This window comes from Oncorhynchus keta, unplaced genomic scaffold (assembly GCF_023373465.1).
Source record: "Oncorhynchus keta strain PuntledgeMale-10-30-2019 unplaced genomic scaffold, Oket_V2 Un_contig_18113_pilon_pilon, whole genome shotgun sequence".
Taxonomy (NCBI): domain Eukaryota; kingdom Metazoa; phylum Chordata; class Actinopteri; order Salmoniformes; family Salmonidae; genus Oncorhynchus; species Oncorhynchus keta.
Window position 1 is genome coordinate 19,475 of NW_026280744.1, and position 24,225 is coordinate 43,699.

The 24,225-nt window shown below is 47.4% G+C and overlaps 1 long non-coding RNA gene across 50 annotated transcripts; it reads left to right on the forward strand.

Moving 5' to 3' along the window:
- The first annotated feature begins 1,098 nt into the window (after positions 1-1,098).
- Positions 1,099-24,144, forward strand: LOC127920020 (uncharacterized). 50 transcript variants are annotated; one of them, XR_008104803.1, is made up of 9 exons: positions 4,457-4,789; positions 5,280-6,077; positions 7,180-7,369; positions 8,739-8,890; positions 9,043-9,118; positions 10,527-10,716; positions 11,815-11,852; positions 12,639-12,904; positions 15,428-15,543. It is a non-coding gene; the product is annotated as an uncharacterized LOC127920020 (long non-coding RNA). The 50 variants fall into 50 exon arrangements; XR_008104817.1 differs by lacking the exons at positions 10,527-10,716; positions 11,815-11,852; positions 12,639-12,904; positions 15,428-15,543 and adding exons at positions 9,612-9,687; positions 12,187-12,334; positions 22,613-23,224; positions 23,263-23,449 and having other exon boundaries at positions 8,739-9,118; XR_008104784.1 differs by lacking the exon at positions 15,428-15,543 and adding an exon at positions 23,263-23,449 and having other exon boundaries at positions 8,739-9,118.
- Positions 24,145-24,225: the final 81 nt, after the last annotated feature.

Sequence of the window (24,225 nt, forward strand, 5' to 3'; positions counted from 1 at the left end):
TGTGTGTGTGTGTGTGTGTGTGTGTGTGTGTGTGTATTGTGCAGTATGTGCTCGTGTACTGTGTCTGAACTCCTGGATGAGGAGATGTAATCTCTATTCTCATTGCCTCGTCACTTGTACCTCTGACCTACATGTACATATTATCTCAATTATAGTCTCATTATTACCTCAACTACCTGGTACCCTGCACATTGACTCAGTACTGGTTCTCCTTATAGTCTCATTATTACCTCAACTACCTGGTACCCTGCACATTGACTCAGAACTGGTACTCCTTATAGTCTCATTATTACCTCAACTACCTGGTACCCTGCACATTGACTCAGAACTGGTACTCCTTATAGTCTCATTATTACCTCAACTACCTGGTACCCTGCACATTGACTCAGTACTGGTACTCCTTATAGTCTCATTATTACCTCAACTACCTGGTACCCTGCACATTGACTCAGTACTGGTACTCCTTATAGCCTCATTATTACCTCAACTACCTGGTACCCTGCACATTGACTCAGTACTGGTACTCCTTATAGTCTCATTATTACCTCAACTACCTGGTACCCTGCACATTGACTCAGTACTGGTACTCCTTATAGTCTCATTATTACCTCAACTACCTGGTACCCTGCACATTGACTCAGTACTGGTTCTCCTTATAGTCTCATTATTACTAATTCCAACTACCTGGTACCCTGCACATTGACTCAGTACAGGTTCCACATCCTTCAGATAGTCTCATTATCACAGCACAACAAGGTATCATGTCTGGTATTTATCCTGACAGGATTGACTGCTCTCAGTCAGCTGGTTCTCCATTCAAATATGTTCTTAACGTTAGAATTATTTCACAATACTCACGGATCATTTTCTATTATCCCCACATTGACTGCAAAGTACTGGTACGGTTATTCTAATTTACCTCAAGAAATGCACTGCACATTTGGACGTCATTGTGTTCATGTTAGATACACATCATATACATTGAGACAAAATACAGAGCCTACAAGTAGCAAAATAGAACTCAATATATTGAACAATATGATTGAATAGACCTAAAAAAGCATCTAATGACTCACAGCTGTTCTAGTGGTCTGAGACAGGTGGTAGATTACTCAGATGTTCTAGTGGTCTGAGGCAGGTGTTAGATTACTCAGCTGTTCTAGTGGTCTGAGACAGGTGGTAGATTACTCAGCTGTTCTAGTGGTCTGAGGCAGGTGGTAGATTACTCAGCTGTTCTAGTGGTCTGAGACAGGTGTTAGATTACTCAGCTGTTCTAGTGGTCTGAGGCAGGTGTTAGATTACTCAGCTGTTCTAGTGGTCTGAGGCAGGTACCCTGCACATTACTCAGCTGTTCTAGTGGTCTGAGGCAGGTGTTAGATTACTCAGCTGTTCTAGTGGTCTGAGACAGGTGGTAGATTACTCAGCTGTTCTAGTGGTCTGAGACAGGTGTTAGATTACTCAGCTGTTCTAGTGGTCTGTACAGGTGTTTGATTACTCAGCTGTTCTAGTGGTCTGAGACAGGTGTTAGATTACTCAGCTGTTCTAGTGGTCTGAGACAGGTTAGATTACTCAGCTGTTCTAGTGGTCTGAGTCAGGTGGTAGATTACTCAGCTGTTCTAGTGGTCTGAGGCAGGTGTTAGATTACTCAGCTGTTCTAGTGGTCTGAGACAGGTGGTAGATTCCTCAGCTGTTCTAGTGGTCTGAGTCAGGTGTTAGATTACTCAGCTGTTCTAGTGGTCTGAGGCAGGTGTTAGATTACTCAGCTGTTCTAGTGGTCTGAGGCAGGTGGTAGATTCCTCAGCTGTTCTAGTGGTCTGAGGCAGGTGTTAGATTACTCAGCTTCTAGTGGTCTGAGACAGGTGGTAGATTACTCAGCTGTTCTAGTGGTCTGAGGCAGGTGGTAGATTACTCAGCTGTTCTAGTGGTCTGAGGCAGGTGTTAGATTACTCAGCTGTTCTAGTGGTCTGAGACAGGTGTTTGATTACTCAGCTGTTCTAGTGGTCTGAGGCAGGTGTTAGATTACTCAGCTGTTCTAGTGGTCTGAGGCAGGTGTTAGATTACTCAGCTGTTCTAGTGGTCTGAGACAGGTGTTAGATTACTCAGCTGTTCTAGTGGTCTGGTACAGGTGTTAGATTACTCAGCTGTTCTAGTGGTCTGAGACAGGTGTTAGATTACTCAGCTGTTCTAGTGGTCTGAGGTGTTAGATTACTCAGCTGTTCTAGTGGTCTGAGACAGGTGTTAGATTACTCAGCTGTTCTAGTGGTCTGAGACAGGTGTTTGATTACTCAGCTGTTCTAGTGGTCTGAGGCAGGTGTTAGATTACTCAGCTGTTCTAGTGGTCTGAGACAGGTGTTAGATTACTCAGCTGTTCTGGTGGTCTGAGGCAGGTGGTAGTACTCAGCTGTTCTAGTGGTCTGAGACAGGTGTTAGATTACTCAGCTGTTCTAGTGGTCTGGGGCAGGTGTTAGATTACTCAGCTGTTCTAGTGGTCTGAGGCAGGTGGTAGATTACTCAACTGTTCTAGTGGTCTGAGGCAGGTGGTAGATTACTCAGCATGTTCTAGTGGTCTGAGACAGGTGTTAGATTACTCAGCTGTTCTAGTGGTCTGAGACAGGTGACCATTACTCAGATGTTCTAGTGGTCTGAGACAGGTGTTAGATTACTCAGCTGTTCTAGTGGTCTGAGGCAGGTGTTAGATTACTCAGCTGTTCTAGTGGTCTGAGACAGGTGTTAGATTACTCAGCTGTTCTAGTGGTCTGAGACAGGTGTTAGATTACTCAGATGTTCTAGTGGTCTGAGACAGGTGTTAGATTACTCAGATGTTCTAGTGGTCTGAGACAGGTGTTAGATTACTCAGCTGTTCTAGTGGTCTGAGGCAGGTGTTAGATTACTCAGCTGTTCTAGTGGTCTGAGGCAGGTGTTAGATTACTCAGCTGTTCTAGTCCTGTTCTAGTGGTCTGAGGCAGGTGTTAGATTACTCAGCTGTTCTAGTGGTCTGAGACAGGTGGTAGATTACTCAGCTGTTCTAGTGGTCTGAGGCAGGTGGTAGATTACTCAGCTGTTCTAGTGGTCTGAGGCAGGTGTTAGATTACTCAGCTGTTCTAGTGGTCTGAGGCAGGTGTTTGATTACTCAGCTGTTCTAGTGGTCTGAGGCAGGTGTTAGATTACTCAGCTGTTCTAGTGGTCTGAGGCAGGTGTTAGATTACTCAGCTGTTCTAGTGGTCTGAGACAGGTGTTAGATTACTCAGCTGTTCTAGTGGTCTGAGGCAGGTGTTAGATTACTCAGCTGTTCTAGTGGTCTGAGACAGGTGTTAGATTACTCAGCTGTTCTAGTGGTCTGAGGTGTTAGATTACTCAGCTGTTCTAGTGGTCTGAGACAGGTGTTAGATTACTCAGCTGTTCTAGTGGTCTGAGACAGGTGTTTGATTACTCAGCTGTTCGTGGTGGTCTGAGGCAGGTGTTAGATTACTCAGCTGTTCTAGTGGTCTGAGACAGGTGTTAGATTACTCAGCTGTTCTAGTGGTCTGAGGCAGGTGGTAGATTACTCAGCTGTTCTAGTGGTCTGAGACAGGTGTTAGATTACTCAGCTGTTCTAGTGGTCTGGGGCAGGTGTTAGATTACTCAGCTGTTCTAGTGGTCTGAGGCAGGTGGTAGATTACTCACTGTTCTAGTGGTCTGAGGCAGGTGGTAGATTACTCAGCTGTTCTAGTGGTCTGAGACAGGTGTTAGATTACTCAGCTGTTCTAGTGGTCTGAGACAGGTGTTAGATTACTCAGATGTTCTAGTGGTCTGAGACAGGTGTTAGATTACTCAGCTGTTCTAGTGGTCTGAGGCAGGTGTTAGATTACTCAGCTGTTCTAGTGGTCTGAGACAGGTGTTAGATTACTCAGCTGTTCTAGTGGTCTGAGACAGGTGTTAGATTACTCAGATGTTCTAGTGGTCTGAGACAGGTGTTAGATTACTCAGCTGTTCTAGTGGTCTGAGACAGGTGTTAGATTACTCAGCTGTTCTAGTGGTCTGAGGCAGGTGTTAGATTACTCAGCTGTTCTAGTGGTCTGAGACAGGTGTTAGATTACTCAGCTGTTCTAGTGGTCTGAGGCAGGTGGTAGATTACTCAGCTGTTCTAGTGGTCTGAGGCAGGTGTTAGATTACTCAGCTGTTCTAGTGGTCTGAGGCAGGTGTTAGATTACTCAGATGTTCTAGTGGTCTGAGGCAGGTGGTAGATTACTCAGCTGTTCTAGTGGTCTGAGGCAGGTGTTAGATTACTCAGCTGTTCTAGTGGTCTGAGGCAGGTGGTAGATTACTCAGCTGTTCTAGTGGTCTGAGGCAGGTGTTAGATTACTCAGCTGTTCTAGTGGTCTGAGGCAGGTGTTAGATTACTCAGCTGTTCTAGTGGTCTGAGACAGGTGTTAGATTACTCAGCTGTTCTAGTGGTCTGAGGCAGGTGGTGTTAGATTACTCAGCTGTTCTAGTGGTCTGAGGCAGGTGGTAGATTACTCAGCTGTTCTAGTGGTCTGAGGCAGGTGGTAGATTACTCAGCTGTTCTAGTGGTCTGAGGCAGGTGGTAGATTACTCAGCTGTTCTAGTGGTCTGAGGCAGGTGTTAGATTACTCAGCTGTTCTAGTGGTCTGAGACAGGTGTTAGATTACTCAGCTGTTCTAGTGGTCTGAGGCAGGTGTTAGATTACTCAGCTGTTCTAGTGGTCTGAGGCAGGTGTTAGATTACTCAGCTGTTCTAGTGGTCTGAGGCAGGTGGTAGATTACTCAGCTGTTCTAGTGGTCTGAGACAGGTGTTAGATTACTCAGCTGTTCTAGTGGTCTGAGACAGGTGTTTGATTACTCAGCTGTTCTAGTGGTCTGAGACAGGTGTTAGATTACTCAGCTGTTCTAGTGGTCTGAGGCAGGTGTTAGATTACTCAGCTGTTCTAGTGGTCTGAGGCAGGTGTTAGATTACTCAGCTGTTCTAGTGGTCTGAGACAGGTGGTAGATTACTCAGCTGTTCTAGTGGTCTGAGTCAGGTGGTAGATTACTCAGCTGTTCTAGTGGTCTGAGGCAGGTGTTAGATTACTCAGCTGTTCTAGTGGTCTGAGGCAGGTGGTAGATTCCTCAGCTGTTCTAGTGGTCTGAGGCAGGTGTTAGATTACTCAGCTGTTCTAGTGGTCTGAGACAGGTGGTAGATTACTCAGCTGTTCTAGTGGTCTGAGGTGGTAGATTACTCAGCTGTTCTAGTGGTCTGAGGCAGGTGTTAGATTACTCAGCTGTTCTAGTGGTCTGAGACAGGTGTTAGATTACTCAGCTGTTCTAGTGGTCTGAGGCAGGTGTTAGATTACTCAGCTGTTCTAGTGGTCTGAGGCAGGTGTTAGATTACTCAGCTGTTCTAGTGGTCTGAGGCAGGTGTTAGATTACTCAGCTGTTCTAGTGGTCTGAGGCAGGTGTTAGATTACTCAGCTGTTCTAGTGGTCTGAGACAGGTGTTAGATTACTCAGCTGTTCTAGTGGTCTGAGGCAGGTGTTAGATTACTCAGCTGTTCTAGTGGTCTGAGACAGGTGTTAGATTACTCAGCTGTTCTAGTGGTCTGAGACAGGTGTTAGATTACTCAGCTGTTCTAGTGGTCTGAGGCAGGTGTTAGATTACTCAGCTGTTCTAGTGGTCTGAGGCAGGTGTTAGATTACTCAGCTGTTCTAGTGGTCTGAGGCAGGTGGTAGATTACTCAGCTGTTCTAGTGGTCTGAGACAGGTGTTAGATTACTCAGCTGTTCTAGTGGTCTGAGGCAGGTGTTAGATTACTCAGCTGTTCTAGTGGTCTGAGGCAGGTGTTAGATTACTCAGCTGTTCTAGTGGTCTGAGGCAGGTGGTAGATTACTCAGCTGTTCTAGTGGTCTGAGACAGGTGTTAGATTACTCAGCTGTTCTAGTGGTCTGAGGCAGGTGGTAGATTACTCAGCTGTTCTAGTGGTCTGAGACAGGTGGTAGATTACTCAGCTGTTCTAGTGGTCTGAGGCAGGTGGTAGATTACTCAGCTGTTCTAGTGGTCTGAGGCAGGTGGTAGATTACTCAGCTGTTCTAGTGGTCTGAGACAGGTGGTAGATTACTCAGCTGTTCTAGTGGTCTGAGGCAGGTGTTAGATTACTCAGCTGTTCTAGTGGTCTGAGACAGGTGGTAGATTACTCAGCTGTTCTAGTGGTCTGAGACAGGTGTTAGATTACTCAGCTGTTCTAGTGGTCTGAGACAGGTGTTAGATTACTCAGCTGTTCTAGTGGTCTGAGACAGGTGTTAGATTACTCAGCTGTTCTAGTGGTCTGAGACAGGTGTTAGATTACTCAGCTGTTCTAGTGGTCTGAGACAGGTGTTAGATTACTCAGCTGTTCTAGTGGTCTGAGGCAGGTGTTAGATTACTCAGCTGTTCTAGTGGTCTGAGACAGGTGTTAGATTACTCAGCTGTTCTAGTGGTCTGAGGCAGGTGGTAGATTACTCAGCTGTTCTAGTGGTCTGAGGCAGGTGTTAGATTACTCAGCTGTTCTAGTGGTCTGAGGCAGGTGTTAGATTACTCAGCTGTTCTAGTGGTCTGAGGCAGGTGGTAGATTACTCAGCTGTTCTAGTGGTCTGAGGCAGGTGGTAGATTACTCAGCTGTTCTAGTGGTCTGAGGCAGGTGGTAGATTACTCAGCTGTTCTAGTGGTCTGAGGCAGGTGTTAGATTACTCAGCTGTTCTAGTGGTCTGAGGCAGGTGTTAGATTACTCAGCTGTTCTAGTGGTCTGAGACAGGTGTTAGATTACTCAGCTGTTCTAGTGGTCTGAGGCAGGTGTTAGATTACTCAGCTGTTCTAGTGGTCTGAGGCAGGTGGTAGATTACTCAGCTGTTCTAGTGGTCTGAGGCAGGTGGTAGATTACTCAGCTGTTCTAGTGGTCTGAGGCAGGTGGTAGATTACTCAGCTGTTCTAGTGGTCTGAGGCAGGTGTTAGATTACTCAGCTGTTCTAGTGGTCTGAGGCAGGTGTTAGATTACTCAGCTGTTCTAGTGGTCTGAGGCAGGTGTTAGATTACTCAGCTGTTCTAGTGGTCTGAGGCAGGTGGTAGATTACTCAGCTGTTCTAGTGGTCTGAGGCAGGTGTTAGATTACTCAGCTGTTCTAGTGGTCTGAGACAGGTGTTAGATTACTCAGCTGTTCTAGTGGTCTGAGACAGGTGTTAGATTACTCAGCTGTTCTAGTGGTCTGAGGCAGGTGTTAGATTACTCAGCTGTTCTAGTGGTCTGAGGCAGGTGTTAGATTACTCAGCTGTTCTAGTGGTCTGAGACAGGTGTTAGATTACTCAGCTGTTCTAGTGGTCTGAGGCAGGTGGTAGATTACTCAACTGTTCTAGTGGTCTGAGGCAGGTGGTAGATTACTCAGCTGTTCTAGTGGTCTGAGGCAGGTGTTAGATTACTCAGCTGTTCTAGTGGTCTGAGGCAGGTGGTAGATTACTCAGCTGTTCTAGTGGTCTGAGGCAGGTGTTAGATTACTCAGCTGTTCTAGTGGTCTGAGACAGGTGGTAGATTACTCAGCTGTTCTAGTGGTCTGAGGCAGGTGGTAGATTACTCAGCTGTTCTAGTGGTCTGAGGCAGGTGTTAGATTACTCAGCTGTTCTAGTGGTCTGAGGCAGGTGTTAGATTACTCAGCTGTTCTAGTGGTCTGAGGCAGGTGGTAGATTACTCAGCTGTTCTAGTGGTCTGAGACAGGTGGTAGATTACTCAGCTGTTCTAGTGGTCTGAGACAGGTGTTAGATTACTCAGCTGTTCTAGTGGTCTGAGACAGGTGGTAGATTACTCAGCTGTTCTAGTGGTCTGAGGCAGGTGTTAGATTACTCAGCTGTTCTAGTGGTCTGAGGCAGGTGTTAGATTACTCAGCTGTTCTAGTGGTCTGAGTCAGGTGGTAGATTACTCAGCTGTTCTAGTGGTCTGAGGCAGGTGTTAGATTACTCAGCTGTTCTAGTGGTCTGAGACAGGTGGTAGATTACTCAGCTGTTCTAGTGGTCTGAGGCAGGTGGTAGATTACTCAGCTGTTCTAGTGGTCTGAGGCAGGTGGTAGATTACTCAGCTGTTCTAGTGGTCTGGGGCAGGTGGTAGATTACTCAGCTGTTCTAGTGGTCTGAGGCAGGTGTTAGATTACTCAGCTGTTCTAGTGGTCTGAGGCAGGTGGTAGATTACTCAGCTGTTCTAGTGGTCTGAGGCAGGTGTTAGATTACTCAGCTGTTCTAGTGGTCTGAGGCAGGTGGTAGATTACTCAGCTGTTCTAGTGGTCTGAGGCAGGTGTTAGATTACTCAGCTGTTCTAGTGGTCTGAGACAGGTGTTAGATTACTCAGCTGTTCTAGTGGTCTGAGGCAGGTGTTAGATTACTCAGCTGTTCTAGTGGTCTGAGGCAGGTGGTAGATTACTCAGCTGTTCTAGTGGTCTGAGGCAGGTGTTAGATTACTCAGCTGTTCTAGTGGTCTGAGGCAGGTGTTAGATTACTCAGCTGTTCTAGTGGTCTGAGGCAGGTGTTAGATTACTCAGCTGTTCTAGTGGTCTGGTCAGGAGGTGTTAGATTACTCAGCTGTTCTAGTGGTCTGAGGCAGGTGTTAGATTACTCAGCTGTTCTAGTGGTCTGAGGCAGGTGTTAGATTAATCAGCTGTTCTAGTGGTCTGAGGCAGGTGTTAGATTCTCAGCTGTTCTAGTGGTCTGAGGCAGGTGGTAGATTACTCAGCTGTTCTAGTGGTCTGAGGCAGGTGGTAGATTACTCAGCTGTTCTAGTGGTCTGAGGCAGGTGGTAGATTACTCAGCTGTTCTAGTGGTCTGAGGCAGGTGGTAGATTACTCAGCTGTTCTAGTGGTCTGAGGCAGGTGGTAGATTACTCAGCTGTTCTAGTGGTCTGAGACAGGTGTTAGATTACTCAGCTGTTCTAGTGGTCTGAGACAGGTGTTAGATTACTCAGCTGTTCTAGTGGTCTGAGGCAGGTGGTAGATTACTCAGCTGTTCTAGTGGTCTGAGGCAGGTGTTAGATTACTCAGCTGTTCTAGTGGTCTGAGACAGGTGTTAGATTACTCAGCTGTTCTAGTGGTCTGAGGCAGGTGTTAGATTACTCAGCTGTTCTAGTGGTCTGAGGCAGGTGTTAGATTACTCAGCTGTTCTAGTGGTCTGAGGCAGGTGTTAGATTACTCAGCTGTTCTAGTGGTCTGAGACAGGTGTTAGATTACTCAACTGTTCTAGTGGTCTGAGGCAGGTGTTAGATTACTCAGCTGTTCTAGTGGTCTGAGGCAGGTGGTAGATTACTCAGCTGTTCTAGTGGTCTGAGGCAGGTGTTAGATTACTCAGCTGTTCTAGTGGTCTGAGGCAGGTGGTAGATTACTCAGCTGTTCTAGTGGTCTGAGGCAGGTGTAGATTACTCAGCTGTTCTAGTGGTCTGAGACAGGTGGTAGATTACTCAGCTGTTCTAGTGGTCTGAGGCAGGTGGTAGATTACTCAGCTGTTCTAGTGGTCTGAGGCAGGTGGTAGATTACTCAGCTGTTCTAGTGGTCTGAGGCAGGTGTTAGATTACTCAGCTGTTCTAGTGGTCTGAGACAGGTGGTAGATTACTCAGCTGTTCTAGTGGTCTGAGACAGGTGGTAGATTACTCAGCTGTTCTAGTGGTCTGAGACAGGTGTTAGATTACTCAGCTGTTCTAGTGGTCTGAGGCAGGTGGTAGATTACTCAGCTGTTCTAGTGGTCTGAGGCAGGTGTTAGATTACTCAGCTGTTCTAGTGGTCTGAGGCAGGTGTTAGATTACTCAGCTGTTCTAGTGGTCTGAGACAGGTGGTAGATTACTCAGCTGTTCTAGTGGTCTGAGGCAGGTGTTAGATTACTCAGCTGTTCTAGTGGTCTGAGGCAGGTGGTAGATTACTCAGCTGTTCTAGTGGTCTGAGGCAGGTGTTAGATTACTCAGCTGTTCTAGTGGTCTGAGGCAGGTGGTAGATTACTCAGCTGTTCTAGTGGTCTGAGGCAGGTGGTAGATTACTCAGCTGTTCTAGTGGTCTGAGGCAGGTGTTAGATTACTCAGCTGTTCTAGTGGTCTGAGGCAGGTGGTAGATTACTCAGCTGTTCTAGTGGTCTGAGGCAGGTGTTAGATTACTCAGCTGTTCTAGTGGTCTGAGGCAGGTGGTAGATTACTCAGCTGTTCTAGTGGTCTGAGGCAGGTGTTAGATTACTCAGCTGTTCTAGTGGTCTGAGACAGGTGTTAGATTACTCAGCTGTTCTAGTGGTCTGAGGCAGGTGTTAGATTACTCAGCTGTTCTAGTGGTCTGAGGCAGGTGGTAGATTACTCAGCTGTTCTAGTGGTCTGAGGCAGGTGTTAGATTACTCAGCTGTTCTAGTGGTCTGAGGCAGGTGTTAGATTACTCAGCTGTTCTAGTGGTCTGAGGCAGGTGTTAGATTACTCAGCTGTTCTAGTGGTCTGAGTCAGGTGGTGTTAGATTACTCAGCTGTTCTAGTGGTCTGAGGCAGGTGTTAGATCACTCAGCTGTTCTAGTGGTCTGAGGCAGGTGTTAGATCACTCAGCTGTTCTAGTGGTCTGAGGCAGGTGTTAGATTACTCAGCTGTTCTAGTGGTCTGAGGCAGGTGGTAGATTACTCAGCTGTTCTAGTGGTCTGAGGCAGGTGGTAGATTACTCAGCTGTTCTAGTGGTCTGAGGCAGGTGGTAGATTACTCAGCTGTTCTAGTGGTCTGAGGCAGGTGTTAGATTACTCAGCTGTTCTAGTGGTCTGAGGCAGGTGGTAGATTACTCAGCTGTTCTAGTGGTCTGAGGCAGGTGTTAGATTACTCAGCTGTTCTAGTGGTCTGAGGCAGGTGTTAGATCAATCAGCTGTTCTAGTGGTCTGAGGCAGGTGTTAGATTACTCAGCTGTTCTAGTGGTCTGAGGCAGGTGTTAGATTACTCAGCTGTTCTAGTGGTCTGAGGCAGGTGTTAGATTGCTCAGCTGTTCTAGTGGTGTTAGATTACTCAGCTGTTCTAGTGGTCTGAGGCAGGTGTTAGATTACTCAGCTGTTCTAGTGGTCTGAGACAGGTGGTAGATTACTCAGCTGTTCTAGTGGTCTGAGGCAGGTGTTAGATTACTCAGCTGTTCTAGTGGTCTGAGGCAGGTGTTAGATTACTCAGCTGTTCTAGTGGTCTGAGGCAGGTGGTAGATTACTCAGCTGTTCTAGTGGTCTGAGGCAGGTCAGCTGTAGATTACTACTCAGCTGTTCTAGTGGTCTGAGGCAGGTGTTAGATTACTCAGCTGTTCTAGTGGTCTGAGGCAGGTGGTAGATTACTCAGCTGTTCTAGTGGTCTGAGGCAGGTGTTAGATTACTCAGCTGTTCTAGTGGTCTGAGGCAGGTGTTAGATTACTCAGCTGTTCTAGTGGTCTGAGGCAGGTGGTAGATTACTCAGCTGTTCTAGTGGTCTGAGGCAGGTGGTAGATTACTCAGCTGTTCTAGTGGTCTGAGGCAGGTGGTAGATTACTCAGCTGTTCTAGTGGTCTGAGGCAGGTGTTAGATTACTCAGCTGTTCTAGTGGTCTGAGACAGGTGTTAGATTACTCAGCTGTTCTAGTGGTCTGAGGCAGGTGTTAGATTACTCAGCTGTTCTAGTGGTCTGAGGCAGGTGGTAGATTACTCAGCTGTTCTAGTGGTCTGAGGCAGGTGTTAGATTACTCAGCTGTTCTAGTGGTCTGAGGCAGGTGTTAGATTACTCAGCTGTTCTAGTGGTCTGAGGCAGGTGGTAGATTACTCAGCTGTTCTAGTGGTCTGAGGCAGGTGTTAGATTACTCAGCTGTTCTAGTGGTCTGAGGCAGGTGGTAGATTACTCAGCTGTTCTAGTGGTCTGAGACAGGTGTTAGATTACTCAGCTGTTCTAGTGGTCTGAGGCAGGTGGTAGATTACTCAGCTGTTCTAGTGGTCTGAGGCAGGTGTTAGATTACTCAGCTGTTCTAGTGGTCTGAGGCAGGTGTAGATTACTCAGCTGTTCTAGTGGTCTGAGGCAGGTGTTAGATTACTCAGCTGTTCTAGTGGTCTGAGGCAGGTGTTATCAGCTGTTCTAGTGGTCTAGGCAGGTGTTAGATTACTCAGCTGTTCTAGTGGTCTGAGGCAGGTGTTAGATTACTCAGCTGTTCTAGTGGTCTGAGGCAGGTGGTAGATTACTCAGCTGTTCTAGTGGTCTGAGGCAGGTGGTAGATTACTCAGCTGTTCTAGTGGTCTGAGGCAGGTGGTAGATTACTCAGCTGTTCTAGTGGTCTGAGGCAGGTGGTAGATTACTCAGCTGTTCTAGTGGTCTGAGGCAGGTGTTAGATTACTCAGATGTTCTAGTGGTCTGAGGTGTTAGATTACTCAGCTGTTCTAGTGGTCTGAGGCAGGTGTTAGATTACTCAGCTGTTCTAGTGGTCTGAGACAGGTGTTAGATTACTCAGCTGTTCTAGTGGTCTGAGGCAGGTGTTAGATTACTCAGCTGTTCTAGTGGTCTGAGGCAGGTGTTAGATTACTCAGCTGTTCTAGTGGTCTGAGGCAGGTGGTAGATTACTCAGCTGTTCTAGTGGTCTGAGGCAGGTGGTAGATTACTCAGCTGTTCTAGTGGTCTGAGGCAGGTGTTAGATTACTCAGCTGTTCTAGTGGTCTGAGGCAGGTGTTAGATTACTCAGCTGTTCTAGTGGTCTGAGACAGGTGTTAGATTACTCAGCTGTTCTAGTGGTCTGAGGCAGGTGGTAGATTACTCAGCTGTTCTAGTGGTCTGAGGCAGGTGGTAGATTACTCAGCTGTTCTAGTGGTCTGAGGCAGGTGTTAGATTACTCAGCTGTTCTAGTGGTCTGAGGCAGGTGGTAGATTACTCAGCTGTTCTAGTGGTCTGAGGCAGGTGGTAGATTACTCAGCTGTTCTAGTGGTCTGAGACAGGTGTTAGATTACTCAGCTGTTCTAGTGGTCTGAGACAGGTGTTAGATTACTCAGCTGTTCTAGTGGTCTGAGGCAGGTGTTAGATTACTCAGCTGTTCTAGTGGTCTGAGGCAGGTGGTAGATTACTCAGCTGTTCTAGTGGTCTGAGGCAGGTGTTAGATTACTCAGCTGTTCTAGTGGTCTGAGACAGGTGTTAGATTACTCAGCTGTTCTAGTGGTCTGAGGCAGGTGGTAGATTACTCAGCTGTTCTAGTGGTCTGAGGCAGGTGTTAGATTACTCAGCTGTTCTAGTGGTCTGAGGCAGGTGGTAGATTACTCAGCTGTTCTAGTGGTCTGAGGCAGGTGTTAGATTACTCAGCTGTTCTAGTGGTCTGAGGCAGGTGGTAGATTACTCAGCTGTTCTAGTGGTCTGAGGCAGGTGGTAGATTACTCAGATGTTCTAGTGGTCTGAGACAGGTGTTAGATTACTCAGCTGTTCTAGTGGTCTGAGGCAGGTGTTAGATTACTCAGCTGTTCTACTGGTCTGAGGCAGGTGGTAGATTACTCAGCTGTTCTAGTGGTCTGAGGCAGGTGTTAGATTACTCAGCTGTTCTAGTGGTCTGAGGCAGGTGTTAGATTACTCAGCTGTTCTACTGGTCTGAGGCAGGTGTAGATTACTCAGCTGTTCTAGTGGTCTGAGGCAGGTGTTAGATTACTCAGCTGTTCTAGTGGTCTGAGGCAGGTGTTAGATTACTCAGCTGTTCTAGTGGTCTGAGGCAGGTGTTAGATTACTCAGCTGTTCTAGTGGTCTGAGGCAGGTGTTAGATTACTCAGCTGTTCTAGTGGTCTGAGGCAGGTGTTAGATTACTCAGCTGTTCTAGTGGTCTGAGGCAGGTGTTAGATTACTCAGCTGTTCTAGTGGTCTGAGGCAGGTGTTAGATTGCTCAGCTGTTCACAGCTCAGCTGTTCTAGTGGTCTGAGGCAGGTGTTAGATTACTCAGCTGTTCTAGTGGTCTGAGGCAGGTGGTAGATTACTCAGCTGTTCTAGTGGTCTGAGGCAGGTGTTAGATTACTCAGCTGTTCTAGTGGTCTGAGGCAGGTGTTAGATTACTCAGCTGTTCTAGTGGTCTGAGGCAGGTGGTAGATTACTCAGCTGTTCTAGTGGTCTGAGGCAGGTGTTAGATTACTCAGCTGTTCTAGTGGTCTGAGGCAGGTGTTAGATTACTCAGCTGTTCTAGTGGTCTGAGGCAGGTGGTAGATTACTCAGCTGTTCTAGTGGTCTGAGGCAGGTGGTAGATTACTCAGCTGTTCTAGTGGTCTGAGGCAGGTGTTAGATTACTCAGCTGTTCTAGTGGTCTGAGGCAGGTGTTAGATTACTCAGCTGTTCTAGTGGTCTGGAGGCAGGTGTTAGATTACTCAGCTGTTCTAGTGGTCTGAGGCAGGTGGTAGATTACTCAGCTGTTCTAGTGGTCTGAGGCAGGTGTTAGATTACTCAGCTGTTCTAGTGGTCTGAGGCAGGTGGTAGATTACTCAGCTGTTCTAGTGGTCTGAGGCAGGTGTTAGATTACTCAGCTGTTCTAGTGGTCTGAGGCAGGTGTTAGATTACTCAGCTGTTCTAGTGGTCTGAGGCAGGTGTTAGATTACTCAGCTGTTCTAGTGGTCTGAGGCAGGTGTTAGATTACTCAGCTGTTCTAGTGGTCTGAGGCAGGTGTTAGATTACTCAGCTGTTCTAGTGGTCTGAGGCAGGTGTTAGATTACTCAGCTGTTCTAGTGGTCTGAGGCAGGTGGTAGATTACTCAGCTGTTCTAGTGGTCTGAGGCAGGTGTTAGATTACTCAGCTGTTCTAGTGGTCTGAGGCAGGTGTTAGATTACTCAGCTGTTCTAGTGGTCTGAGGCAGGTGTTAGATTACTCAGCTGTTCTAGTGGTCTGAGGCAGGTGTTAGATTACTCAGCTGTTCTAGTGGTCTGAGACAGGTGGTAGATTACTCAGCTGTTCTAGTGGTCTGAGGCAGGTGTTAGATTACTCAGCTGTTCTAGTGGTCTGAGGCAGGTGTTAGATTACTCAGCTGTTCTAGTGGTCTGAGGCAGGTGGTAGATTACTCAGCTGTTCTAGTGGTCTGAGGCAGGTGGTAGATTACTCAGCTGTTCTAGTGGTCTGAGGCAGGTGTTAGATTACTCAGCTGTTCTAGTGGTCTGAGGCAGGTGGTAGATTACTCAGCTGTTCTAGTGGTCTGAGGCAGGTGTTAGATTACTCAGCTGTTCTAGTGGTCTGAGGCAGGTGGTAGATTACTCAGCTGTTCTAGTGGTCTGAGGCAGGTGTTAGATTACTCAGCTGTTCTAGTGGTCTGAGGCAGGTGTTAGATTACTCAGCTGTTCTAGTGGTCTGAGGCAGGTGGTAGATTACTCAGCTGTTCTAGTGGTCTGAGGCAGGTGTTAGATTACTCAGCTGTTCTAGTGGTCTGAGGCAGGTGTTAGATTACTCAGCTGTTCTAGTGGTCTGAGGCAGGTGTTAGATTACTCAGCTGTTCTAGTGGTCTGAGACAGGTGTTAGATTACTCAGCTGTTCTAGTGGTCTGAGGCAGGTGTTAGATTACTCAGCTGTTCTAGTGGTCTGAGGCAGGTGTTAGATTACTCAGCTGTTCTAGTGGTCTGAGGCAGGTGTTAGATTACTCAGCTGTTCTAGTGGTCTGAGGCAGGTGTTAGATCACTCAGCTGTTCTAGTGGTCTGAGGCAGGTGTTAGATTACTCAGCTGTTCTAGTGGTCTGAGGCAGGTGTTAGATTACTCAGCTGTTCTAGTGGTCTGAGGCAGGTGGTAGATTACTCAGCTGTTCTAGTGGTCTGAGGCAGGTGTTAGATTACTCAGCTGTTCTAGTGGTCTGAGGCAGGTGTTAGATTACTCAGCTGTTCTAGTGGTCTGAGGCAGGTGTTAGATTACTCAGCTGTTCTAGTGGTCTGAGGCAGGTGTTAGATTACTCAGCTGTTCTAGTGGTCTGAGGTAGGTGTTAGATTACTCAGCTGTTCTAGTGGTCTGAGGCAGGTGTTAGATTACTCAGCTGTTCTAGTGGTCTGAGGCAGGTGTTAGATTACTCAGCTGTTCTAGTGGTCTGAGGCAGGTGTTAGATTACTCAGCTGTTCTAGTGGTCTGAGGCAGGTGTTAGATTACTCAGCTGTTCTAGTGGTCTGAGGCAGGTGTAGATTACTCAGCTGTTCTAGTGGTCTGAGGCAGGTGTTAGATTGCTCAGCTGTTCTAGTGGTCTGAGGCAGGTGTTAGATTACTCAGCTGTTCTAGTGGTCTGAGGCAGGTGTTAGATTACTCAGCTGTTCTAGTGGTCTGAGGCAGTGTGGTAGATTACTCAGCTGTTCTAGTGGTCTGAGGCAGGTGTTAGATTACTCAGCTGTTCTAGTGGTCTGAGGCAGGTGTTAGATTACTCAGCTGTTCTAGTGGTCTGAGGCAGGTGTTAGATTACTCAGCTGTTCTAGTGGTCTGAGGCAGGTGGTAGATTACTCAGCTGTTCTAGTGGTCTGAGGCAGGTGTTAGATTACTCAGCTGTTCTAGTGGTCTGAGGCAGGTGGTAGATTACTCAGCTGTTCTAGTGGTCTGAGGCAGGTGTTAGATTACTCAGCTGTTCTAGTGGTCTGAGGCAGGTGGTAGATTACTCAGCTGTTCTAGTGGTCTGAGGCAGGTGTTAGATTACTCAGCTGTTCTAGTGGTCTGAGGCAGGTGTTAGATTACTCAGCTGTTCTAGTGGTCTGAGGCAGGTGTTAGATTACTCAGCTGTTCTAGTGGTCTGAGGCAGGTGGTAGATTACTCAGCTGTTCTAGTGGTCTGAGGCAGGTGTTAGATTACTCAGCTGTTCTAGTGGTCTGAGGCAGGTGTTAGATTACTCAGCTGTTCTAGTGGTCTGAGGCAGGTGTTAGATTACTCAGCTGTTCTAGTGGTCTGAGGCAGGTGTTAGATTACTCAGCTGTTCTAGTGGTCTGAGGCAGGTGTTAGATTACTCAGCTGTTCTAGTGGTCTGAGGCAGGTGTTAGATTACTCAGCTGTTCTAGTGGTCTGAGGCAGGTGTTAGATTACTCAGCTGTTCTAGTGGTCTGAGGCAGGTGTTAGATTACTCAGCTGTTCTAGTGGTCTGAGGCAGGTGTTAGATTACTCAGCTGTTCTAGTGGTCTGAGGCAGGTGTTAGATTACTCAGCTGTTCTAGTGGTCTGAGGCAGGTGTTAGATTACTCAGCTGTTCTAGTGGTCTGAGGCAGGTGTTAGATTACTCAGCTGTTCTAGTGGTCTGAGGCAGGTGGTAGATTACTCAGCTGTTCTAGTGGTCTGAGGCAGGTGTTAGATTACTCAGCTGTTCTAGTGGTCTGAGGCAGGTGTAGATTACTCAGCTGTTCTAGTGGTCTGAGGCAGGTGGTAGATTACTCAGCTGTTCTAGTGGTCTGAGGCAGGTGTTAGATTACTCAGCTGTTCTAGTGGTCTGAGGCAGGTGTTAGATTACTCAGCTGTTCTAGTGGTCTGAGGCAGGTGTTAGATTACTCAGCTGTTCTAGTGGTCTGAGGCAGGTGTTAGATTACTCAGCTGTTCTAGTGGTCTGAGGCAGGTGTTAGATTACTCAGCTGTTCTAGTGGTCTGAGGCAGGTGTTAGATTACTCAGCTGTTCTAGTGGTCTGAGGCAGGTGGTAGATTACTCAGCTGTTCTAGTGGTCTGAGGCAGGTGTTAGATTACTCAGCTGTTCTAGTGGTCTGAGGCAGGTGGTAGATTACTCAGCTGTTCTAGTGGTCTGAGGCAGGTGTTAGATTACTCAGCTGTTCTAGTGGTCTGAGGCAGGTGTTAGATTACTCAGCTGTTCTAGTGGTCTGAGGCAGGTGTTAGATTACTCAGCTGTTCTAGTGGTCTGAGGCAGGTGTTAGATTACTCAGCTGTTCTAGTGGTCTGAGGCAGGTGTTAGATTACTCAGCTGTTCTAGTGGTCTGAGGCAGGTGTTAGATTACTCAGCTGTTCTAGTGGTCTGAGGCAGGTGTTAGATTACTCAGCTGTTCTAGTGGTCTGAGGCAGGTGTTAGATTACTCAGCTGTTCTAGTGGTCTGAGGCAGGTGTAGATTACTCAGCTGTTCTAGTGGTCTGAGGCAGGTGTTAGATTACTCAGCTGTTCTAGTGGTCTGAGGCAGGTGTTAGATTACTCAGCTGTTCTAGTGGTCTGAGGCAGGTGTTAGATTACTCAGCTGTTCTAGTGGTCTGAGGCAGGTGTTAGATTGCTCAGCTGTTCTAGTGGTCTGAGGTGTTAGATTACTCAGCTGTTCTAGTGGTCTGAGGCAGGTGTTAGATTACTCAGCTGTTCTAGTGGTCTGAGACAGGTGGTAGTCAGCTGTTCTAGTGGTCTGAGGCAGGTGTTAGATTACTCAGCTGTTCTAGTGGTCTGAGGCAGGTGTTAGATTACTCAGCTGTTCTAGTGGTCTGAGGCAGGTGGTAGATTACTCAGCTGTTCTAGTGGTCTGAGGCAGGTGGTAGATTACTCAGCTGTTCTAGTGGTCTGAGGCAGGTGGTAGATTACTCAGCTGTTCTAGTGGTCTGAGGCAGGTGTTAGATTACTCAGCTGTTCTAGTGGTCTGAGGCAGGTGTTAGATTACTCAGCTGTTCTAGTGGTCTGAGGCAGGTGGTAGATTACTCAGCTGTTCTAGTGGTCTGAGGCAGGTGGTAGATTACTCAGCTGTTCTAGTGGTCTGAGGCAGGTGTTAGATTACTCAGCTGTTCTAGTGGTCTGAGGCAGGTTAGATTACTCAGCTGTTCTAGTGGTCTGAGGCAGGTGTTAGATTACTCAGCTGTTCTAGTGGTCTGAGGCAGGTGTTAGATTACTCAGCTGTTCTAGTGGTCTGAGGCAGGTGGTAGATTACTCAGCTGTTCTAGTGGTCTGAGGCAGGTGTTAGATTACTCAGCTGTTCTAGTGGTCTGAGGCAGGTGGTAGATTACTCAGCTGTTCTAGTGGTCTGAGGCAGGTGTTAGATTACTCAGCTGTTCTAGTGGTCTGAGGCAGGTGTTAGATTACTCAGCTGTTCTAGTGGTCTGAGGCAGGTGTTAGATTACTCAGCTGTTCTAGTGGTCTGAGGCAGGTGTTAGATTACTCAGCTGTTCTAGTGGTCTGAGGCAGGTGGTAGATTACTCAGCTGTTCTAGTGGTCTGAGGCAGGTGTTAGATTACTCAGCTGTTCTAGTGGTCTGAGGCAGGTGGTAGATTACTCAGCTGTTCTAGTGGTCTGAGGCAGGTGTTAGATTACTCAGCTGTTCTAGTGGTCTGAGGCAGGTGTTAGATTACTCAGCTGTTCTAGTGGTCTGAGGCAGGTGTTAGATTACTCAGCTGTTCTAGTGGTCTGAGGCAGGTGGTAGATTACTCAGCTGTTCTAGTGGTCTGAGGCAGGTGTTAGATTACTCAGCTGTTCTAGTGGTCTGAGGCAGGTGTTAGATTACTCAGCTGTTCTAGTGGTCTGAGGCAGGTGTTAGATTACTCAGCTGTTCTAGTGGTCTGAGGCAGGTGTTAGATTACTCAGCTGTTCTAGTGGTCTGAGGCAGGTGTTAGATCAATCAGCTGTTCTAGTGGTCTGAGGCAGGTGTTAGATTACTCAGCTGTTCTAGTGGTCTGAGGCAGGTGTTAGATTACTCAGCTGTTCTAGTGGTCTGAGGCAGGTGTTAGATTACTCAGCTGTTCTAGTGGTCTGAGGCAGGTGTTAGATTACTCAGCTGTTCTAGTGGTCTGAGGCAGGTGTTAGATTGCTCAGCTGTTCTAGTGGTCTGAGGTGGTGTTAGATTACTCAGCTGTTCTAGTGGTCTGAGGCAGGTGTTAGATTACTCAGCTGTTCTAGTGGTCTGAGGCAGGTGGTAGATTACTCAGCTGTTCTAGTGGTCTGAGGCAGGTGTTAGATTACTCAGCTGTTCTAGTGGTCTGAGGCAGGTGTTAGATTACTCAGCTGTTCTAGTGGTCTGAGGCAGGTGTTAGATTACTCAGCTGTTCTAGTGGTCTGAGCTGCAGGTGTTAGATTACTCAGCTGTTCTAGTGGTCTGAGGCAGGTGTTAGATTACTCAGCTGTTCTAGTGGTCTGAGGCAGGTGGTAGATTACTCAGCTGTTCTAGTGGTCTGAGGCAGGTGTTAGATTACTCAGCTGTTCTAGTGGTCTGAGGCAGGTGTTAGATTACTCAGCTGTTCTAGTGGTCTGAGGCAGGTGGTAGATTACTCAGCTGTTCTAGTGGTCTGAGGCAGGTGGTAGATTACTCAGCTGTTCTAGTGGTCTGAGGCAGGTGGTAGATTACTCAGCTGTTCTAGTGGTCTGAGGCAGGTGTTAGATTACTCAGCTGTTCTAGTGGTCTGAGGCAGGTGTTAGATTACTCAGCTGTTCTAGTGGTCTGAGGCAGGTGGTAGATTACTCAGCTGTTCTAGTGGTCTGAGGCAGGTGGTAGATTACTCAGCTGTTCTAGTGGTCTGAGACAGGTGTTAGATTACTCAGCTGTTCTAGTGGTCTGAGGCAGGTGTTAGATTACTCAGCTGTTCTAGTGGTCTGAGACAGGTGTTAGATTACTCAGCTGTTCTAGTGGTCTGAGACAGGTGTTAGATTACTCAGCTGTTCTAGTGGTCTGAGACAGGTGGTAGATTACTCAGCTGTTCTAGTGGTCTGAGGCAGGTGTTAGATTACTCAGCTGTTCTAGTGGTCTGAGGCAGGTGGTAGATTACTCAGCTGTTCTAGTGGTCTGAGGCAGGTGTTAGATTACTCAGCTGTTCTAGTGGTCTGAGGCAGGTGTTAGATTACTCAGCTGTTCTAGTGGTCTGAGGCAGGTGGTAGATTACTCAGCTGTTCTAGTGGTCTGAGGCAGGTGTTAGATTACTCAGCTGTTCTAGTGGTCTGAGGCAGGTGGTAGATTACTCAGCTGTTCTAGTGGTCTGAGGCAGGTGTTAGATTACTCAGCTGTTCTAGTGGTCTGAGGCAGGTGGTAGATTACTCAGATGTTCTAGTGGTCTGAGGCAGGTGTTAGATTACTCAGCTGTTCTAGTGGTCTGAGGCAGGTGTTAGATTACTCAGCTGTTCTAGTGGTCTGAGGCAGGTGTTAGATTACTCAGCTGTTCTAGTGGTCTGAGGCAGGTGTTAGATTACTCAGCTGTTCTAGTGGTCTGAGGCAGGTGGTAGATTACTCAGCTGTTCTAGTGGTCTGAGGCAGGTGTTAGATTACTCAGCTGTTCTAGTGGTCTGAGGCAGGTGTTAGATTACTCAGCTGTTCTAGTGGTCTGAGGCAGGTGTTAGATTACTCAGCTGTTCTAGTGGTCTGAGGCAGGTGTTAGATCACTCAGCTGTTCTAGTGGTCTGAGGCAGGTGTTAGATTACTCAGCTGTTCTAGTGGTCTGAGGCAGGTGTTCAGCTGTTCTAGTGGTCTGAGGCAGGTGGTAGCTCAGCTGTTCTAGTGGTCTGAGGCAGGTGGTAGATTACTCAGCTGTTCTAGTGGTCTGAGGCAGGTGTTAGATTACTCAGCTGTTCTAGTGGTCTGAGGCAGGTGTTAGATTACTCAGCTGTTCTAGTGGTCTGAGGCAGGTGTTAGATTACTCAGCTGTTCTAGTGGTCTGAGGCAGGTGGTAGATTACTCAGCTGTTCTAGTGGTCTGAGGCAGGTGTTAGATTACTCAGCTGTTCTAGTGGTCTGAGGCAGGTGGTAGATTACTCAGCTGTTCTAGTGGTCTGAGGCAGGTGTTAGATTACTCAGCTGTTCTAGTGGTCTGAGGCAGGTGTAGATTACTCAGCTGTTCTAGTGGTCTGAGGCAGGTGTTAGATTACTCAGCTGTTCTAGTGGTCTGAGACAGGTGTTAGATTACTCAGCTGTTCTAGTGGTCTGAGACAGGTGTAGATTACTCAGCTGTTCTAGTGGTCTGAGGCAGGTGGTAGATTACTCAGCTGTTCTAGTGGTCTGAGGCAGGTGTTAGATTACTCAGCTGTTCTAGTGGTCTGAGGCAGGTGTTAGATTACTCAGCTGTTCTAGTGGTCTGAGGCAGGTGTTAGATTACTCAGCTGTTCTAGTGGTCTGAGGCAGGTGTTAGATTACTCAGCTGTTCTAGTGGTCTGAGGCAGGTGGTAGATTACTCAGCTGTTCTAGTGGTCTGAGGCAGGTGTTAGATTACTCAGCTGTTCTAGTGGTCTGAGGCAGGTGTTAGATTACTCAGCTGTTCTAGTGGTCTGAGGCAGGTGTTAGATTACTCAGCTGTTCTAGTGGTCTGAGGCAGGTGTAGATTACTCAGCTGTTCTAGTGGTCTGAGGCAGGTGTTAGATTACTCAGCTGTTCTAGTGGTCTGAGACAGGTGTTAGATTACTCAGCTGTTCTAGTGGTCTGAGGCAGGTGTTAGATTACTCAGCTGTTCTAGTGGTCTGAGGCAGGTGTAGATTACTCAGCTGTTCTAGTGGTCTGAGGCAGGTGTTAGATTACTCAGCTGTTTAGTGGTCTGAGGCAGGTGTTAGATTACTCAGCTGTTCTAGTGGTCTGAGGCAGGTGTTAGATTACTCAGCTGTTCTAGTGGTCTGAGGCAGGTGTTAGATTACTCAGCTGTTCTAGTGGTCTGAGGCAGGTGTTAGATTACTCAGCTGTTCTAGTGGTCTGAGGCAGGTGTTAGATTACTCAGCTGTTCTAGTGGTCTGAGGCAGGGTAGATTACTCAGCTGTTCTAGTGGTCTGAGGCAGGTGGTAGATTACTCAGCTGTTCTAGTGGTCTGAGGCAGGTGGTAGATTACTCAGCTGTTCTAGTGGTCTGAGGCAGGTGGTAGATTACTCAGCTGTTCTAGTGGTCTGAGGCAGGTGTTAGATTACTCAGCTGTTCTAGTGGTCTGAGGCAGGTGGTAGATTACTCAGCTGTTCTAGTGGTCTGAGGCAGGTGTTAGATTACTCAGCTGTTCTAGTGGTCTGAGGCAGGTGTTAGATTACTCAGCTGTTCTAGTGGTCTGAGGCAGGTGTTAGATTACTCAGCTGTTCTAGTGGTCTGAGGCAGGTGTTAGATTACTCAGCTGTTCTAGTGGTCTGAGGCAGGTGTTAGATTACTCAGCTGTTCTAGTGGTCTGAGGCAGGTGTTAGATTACTCAGCTGTTCTAGTGGTCTGAGGCAGGTGGTAGATTACTCAGCTGTTCTAGTGGTCTGAGGCAGGTGTTAGATTACTCAGCTGTTCTAGTGGTCTGAGGCAGGTGTTAGATTACTCAGCTGTTCTAGTGGTCTGAGGCAGGTGTTAGATTACTCAGCTGTTCTAGTGGTCTGAGGCAGGTGTTAGATTACTCAGCTGTTCTAGTGGTCTGAGGCAGGTGGTAGATTACTCAGCTGTTCTAGTGGTCTGAGACAGGTGTTAGATTACTCAGCTGTTCTAGTGGTCTGAGACAGGTGTTAGATTACTCAGCTGTTCTAGTGGTCTGAGGCAGGTGTTAGATTACTCAGCTGTTCTAGTGGTCTGAGGCAGGTGTTAGATTACTCAGCTGTTCTAGTGGTCTGAGACAGGTGGTAGATTACTCAGCTGTTCTAGTGGTCTGAGGCAGGTGTTAGATTACTCAGCTGTTCTAGTGGTCTGAGACAGGTGTAGATTACTCAGCTGTTCTAGTGGTCTGAGGCAGGTGTTAGATTACTCAGCTGTTCTAGTGGTCTGAGGCAGGTGTTAGATTACTCAGCTGTTCTAGTGGTCTGAGGCAGGTGTTAGATTACTCAGCTGTTCTAGTGGTCTGAGGCAGGTGGTAGATTACTCAGCTGTTCTAGTGGTCTGAGGCAGGTGTTAGATTACTCAGCTGTTCTGTGGTCTGAGGCAGGTGTTAGATTACTCAGCTGTTCTAGTGGTCTGAGGCAGGTGGTAGATTACTCAGCTGTTCTAGTGGTCTGAGGCAGGTGGTAGATTACTCAGCTGTTCTAGTGGTCTGAGGCAGGTGTTAGATTACTCAGCTGTTCTAGTGGTCTGAGGCAGGTGTTAGATTACTCAGCTGTTCTAGTGGTCTGAGGCAGGTGTTAGATTACTCAGCTGTTCTAGTGGTCTGAGGCAGGTGGTAGATTACTCAGCTGTTCTAGTGGTCTGAGGCAGGTGTTAGATTACTCAGCTGTTCTAGTGGTCTGAGGCAGGTGGTAGATTACTCAGCTGTTCTAGTGGTCTGAGGCAGGTGGTAGATTACTCAGCTGTTCTAGTGGTCTGAGGCAGGTGTTAGATTACTCAGCTGTTCTAGTGGTCTGAGGCAGGTGGTAGATTACTCAGCTGTTCTAGTGGTCTGAGACAGGTGTTAGATTACTCAGCTGTTCAGCCATTCTAGGGGTCTGAGGCAGGTGGTAGATTACTCAGCTGTTCTAGTGGTCTGAGGCAGGTGTTAG